The sequence below is a fragment of the Tachyglossus aculeatus genome, unplaced genomic scaffold (assembly GCF_015852505.1).
Source record: "Tachyglossus aculeatus isolate mTacAcu1 unplaced genomic scaffold, mTacAcu1.pri SUPER_30, whole genome shotgun sequence".
Taxonomy (NCBI): Eukaryota; Metazoa; Chordata; class Mammalia; order Monotremata; family Tachyglossidae; genus Tachyglossus; species Tachyglossus aculeatus.
Genome location: NW_024044837.1, coordinates 6,952,575 through 6,957,524, shown reverse-complemented (window position 1 = coordinate 6,957,524; position 4,950 = coordinate 6,952,575). Strand labels below are relative to the sequence as shown.

Here is a 4,950-nt window from a genome sequence, read left to right as displayed (position 1 = left end):
GAAAGAGAGAGAGAGAGAGAGAGAGAGCATAAGAGAGGTATAGAGGGAGGAAGAAACTGATCATACAATTTAAACCATCATGCATTTTGGAGGAGTAAGATATCATTCCCAAGACATAAATTATCTCTGAGTTAATAGAAAAAGTGTCAATATCTATGAGACATTCTAAGAGGAAAAGGGATTTACTCTGAGTACCATTTTTAATCATCAAATAACAGAGCAAGCACCTTTGTCTCCATTACTTTCCTAAAGACACTCTTCAATTCTTTGTTTCTCAAGCTGTTGAACAGAGGATTCAGCATGGGGATAAACACGTTATAAAACACTGAGACCAATCCGTTTGAATGTGGTTGGAGATACATGATGATCAGAGTTCCATAGAAAATGAAAACAGCAGTCAGGTGGGAAGTACAAGTAGAGAAAGCTTTCCATTTCTCCTCTCTAGAGTGGGTCCTCAGGATGGCAGCAAGAATGTAAATACAAGAGATCAGGATAGTCCAGAGTGTGCTCAAGATATTAAAGCTAACACAGATAAACATTACTAGGAAATTGATACTCGTATTTGAACAAGAGGATTGTAACAGTAGTGAAATTTCACAGAGGAAATGATTGATCACATTGGATTGGCAGAATGGCAATCTAAAAGTATGATACATATTAATAACAGAATTTGCAAAGCCACCAAAGTAAGTAATTGAAGGCAGGATAACACAGACTCTGGGGGATACAATGACTGTATAAATCAGAGGGTGGCAGATGGCCACATATCGATCATATGCCATCACTGCCAGAAGGAATATCTCAGTGTTTCCAAATGCACCAAAGAAATAAGATTGGGACACACAGCCAATGAAAGTAATGGCTTCGGTTTCTGACAAGAAGGTCATTAGCATCCTGGGAGTGATGCACGATGAGTAACAGAATTTGACAAAAGATCAATTGTTGAGGAAAAAGTACATGGGGGTGTAAAGTTGGGGCTCAATCTTGATTAGCGTCATCATCCCAAGGTTGCCTACCAGGGTGACAAAATAGGCCATGAGAAAAAACAGAAAGAGGGCGACCTGCAGATCCACTCAGTCGGTCAGTCCTGAAAGGATAAACTCATTCCACATGGTGAGATTTCCTTCTGCCACGGAGATGGAAGGAACAATGCAATATTAGTTGGATACTTGTTAAGTGAGTGTGGGTGAGAAGAGCAGAGTCTTGATACAATAGATTCTTAATCCAGTTGTTCTCCAAGGATTTACATCCTATGGCACATTTAAGCTCAAAACAAAAATTGAAAATGAGTGGATTTCTCTCCCATTTTCATGCTTATTTTTAAGGAAGTGCTTTTCTCCCACTGTTCTCCGTGCCTAATTCCCAGATGTATACTCTGTACCAGAGCTTAATACAGTGCTTTGAAAAGAGTAAGCACTTAATAAATGCTATTACTGCTCTCATTACTACTACTATTATCATCATCATCATCATCAATCGTATTTATTGAGCGCTTACTATGTGCAGAGCACTGTACTAAGCGCTTGGGAAGTACAAATTGGCAACATATAGAAACAGTCCCTACCCAACAGTGGACTCACAGTCTAAAAGGGGGAGACAGAGAACAAAACCAAACATACTAACAAAATAAAATAAATAGGATAGATATGTACAAGCAAAATAAATAAATAAATAAATAAATAGAGTAATAAATATGTACAAATATATATATACATATATACAGGTGCTGTGGGGAAGGGAAGGAGGTAAGATGGGGGGGATGGAGAGGGAGACGAGGGGGAGAGGAAGGAAGGGGCTCAGTCTGGGAAGTCCTCCTGGAGGAGGTGAGCTCTCAGCAGGGCCTTGAAGGGAGGAAGAGAGCTAGCTTGGCGGATGGGCAGAGGGAGGGCATTCCAGGCCCGGGGGATGACGTGGGCAGGGGGTCGTTGGCGGGACAGGCGAGAACGAGGTATGGTTAGGAGATTAGCGGCGGAGGAGAGGAGGGTGCGGGCTGGGCTGTAGAAGGAGATAAGGGAGGTGAGGTAGGAGGGGGCGAGGTGATGGACAGCCTTGAAGCCCAGGGTGAGGAGTTTCTGCCTGATGCGCAGATTGATTGGTAGCCATTGGAGGTTTTTGAGGAGGGGAGTAATATGCCCAGAGCGTTTCTGGACAAAGATAATCCGGGCAGCAGCATGAAGTACGGATTGAAGTGGAGAGAGACACGAGGATGGGAGATCAGAGAGAAGGCTGGTGCAGTAGTCCAGACGGGATAGGATGAGAGTTTGAATGAGCAGGGTAGCGGTATGGATAGAGATGAAAGGGCGGATCTTGGCAATGCTGCGGAGCTGAGACCGGCAGGTTTTGGTGACGGCTTGGATGTGAGGGGTGAATGAGAGAGCGGAGTCGAGAATGACACCAAGGTTGCGGGCTTGTGAGACGGGAAGGATGGTAGTGCCGTCAACAGAGATGGGAAAGTCTGGGAGAGGACAAGGTTTGGGAGGGAAGACAACGAGTTCAGTCTTCGACATGTTGAGCTTTAGGTGGTGGGCAGACATCCAGATGGAGATGCCCTGAAGGCAGGAGGAGATGCGAGCCTGGAGAGAGGGGGAGAGAGCAGAGGCAGAGATGTAGATCTGGGTATCATCAGCGTAGAGATGATAGTTGAAGCCGTGGGAGCGAATGAGGTCACCAAGGGAGTGCGGGTAGATTGAGAACAGAAGGGGACCAAGCACTGAACCTTGGGGAACCCCCACAGTAAGAGGATGGGAGAGGGAGGAGGAGCCCGCAAAAGAGACTGAGAAAGAACGACCGGAGAGATAAGAGGAGAACCAGGAGAGGACGGAGTCTGTGAAGCCAAGGTCAGATAGCGTGTTGAGGAGAAGGGGGTGGTCCACAGTGTCAAAGGCAGCCGAGAGGTCGAGGAGGATTATGACAGAGTATGAGCCGTTGGATTTGGCAAGCAGGAGGTCATTGGTGACCTTTGAGAGGGCGGTTTCCGTGGAATGAAGGGGACGGAAGCCAGACTGGAGGGGGTCGAGGAGAGAGTTGTTGTTGAGGAATTCTAGGCAGCGCGTGTAGACAACTCGTTCAAGGAGTTTGGAAAGGAATGGTACGATATGTAAGGATATGGTAAGGATATGGGACGATAACTAGAAGGTGAGGTGGGGTCAAGAGAGAGTTTTTTTAGGATGGGAGAGACATGGGCATGTTTGAAGGCAGAGGGGAAGGAACCAGTGGAGAGTGAGTGGTTGAAGATGGAAGTTAAGGAGGGGAGAATGGATGGAGCGAGAGATTTCATAAGATGAGAGGGAATGGGGTAAGAAGCACAGGTGGCCGGAGTAGCACTTGAGAGGAGGGAGGAGAGCTCCTCTGAGGATACCGCTGGGAAGGATGGGAGAGTAGCAGAGAGTGTTGAGAGCCGGGGGGATGGAGAAAGGGGGGAAGAGATCTTGGGGAGGTCGGACCTGATGGATTTAATTTTGTTAATGAAGTAGGAGGCCAGATCGTTGGGGGTGAGGGAAGGAGGAGGGGGAGGAACCGGGGGCCTGAGAAGGGAGTTGAATGTACGGAAGAGCTGGCGGGGGTGATGGGCATGGGTGTCAATAAGGGAGGAGAAATAGTTTTGTCTGGCAGAAGAGAGGGCTGAGTTAAGGCCGGAAAGGATAACCTTGAAGTGAACGAGGTTGGCATGGTGTTTAGACTTTCGCCAGCAGCGTTCGGCAGCTCGAGCATAAAAGCGAAGAAGGCGGACAGTGGCAGTGATCCAGGGCTGTGGGTTAGTGGTGCGAGAGCGGCGAAGGGAAAGGGGAGCGAATGAGTCTAGCTGAGTAGAAAGGGTAGAGTTGAGAGCAGTAATCTGATCATCAAGACTGGGTAGAGAGGAGAGCACGGCGAGGTGGGGTGTGAGGCGCTCCGAAAGGTGGGTGGGGTCCAGAGAGCGGAGATCTCTGTGAGGGAGTAATACGGATTTACAGGGGAAAGGAGTGTGAGTGAGGAGGCAGGTGAGAAGATTATGATCAGAGAGAGGGATTACAGAGTTGGTGAGGGTGGACACAGTGCAGCAGTAGGAGATGATGAGGTCGAGGGTATGACCAAGTTGGTGAGTGGGTGAGGTGGGGTGGAGGAAGAGGTTGGCAGCGTCAAGGAGAGATAGAAGGCAGGCGGCAGAGGAGTCGTTAGGGATATCCATGTGGATATTGAAGTCTCCGAGGATCAGAGTGGGCATGGAGAAGGAGAGAAGGAAGGTGAGGAAGGGGTCAAAGTCGTTAAAGAAGTTGGAAGTGGGGCCGGGAGGGTGGTAGATGATGGCTACAAGAATCTGGAGGGGGTGGTAGAGGCGAATAATGTGGGCTTCAAAGGAAGGGAAGGAAAGGGAAGGGGGAGGAAGGATAGTGCGAAAGCGACATTTGGGGGCGAGAAGGAAACTGACACCTCCTCCTTTTCCGGTGAGTCTGGGGGAGTGGGAGAAGAAGAGGCCTGCACTGCAGAGAGCAGCAGAAGAGACCGTGTCGTCCGGAGACAGCCATGTTTCAGTTAGGGCGAGGAGGAGTAGAGAACTGGAAAGGAAAAGGTCCAGGATGAAAGGGATCTTACTTAAAACGGAGCGGGGGTTCCAGAGGCCACACCTGGCAACAGCTGTCGAGGGAGGGGAGGGAGGGGGAAGGGTGCGAGGGGTGGGGAGGGTTTGGATTGGGATGAGTTGGCGGGGGCCTGGGCGGGGAGAGTGGGAGGGGGGGGTGGCGATGGGAAAGGAGAACTGGGATGGGGTGGGGGCGGGGAGAAGGGGAGGGAGGGGGCCGGGAGGGAGGAGCGGAGGACCTGCGCTGGTACAGAGGAATCCTTGGTAGGGGGTGAGGGGGAGTGGTCTTGGTGAGTGAGAGGGAGGGAAAAAGCTGGGTGGGAGAGGGGAAGGGGAAGGTGAGGAATGGGAATGGCAGTTGGGAGCAAGGGAACTGAAAGTTCATGGTGAGG

General features: G+C 49.7%; 1 pseudogene; it reads right to left on the bottom strand.

Moving 5' to 3' along the window:
• Positions 1-200: 200 nt before the first annotated feature.
• Positions 201-1,001, bottom strand: LOC119921804 (annotated as a pseudogene).
• Between the last annotated feature and the right edge of the window lie 3,949 nt (positions 1,002-4,950).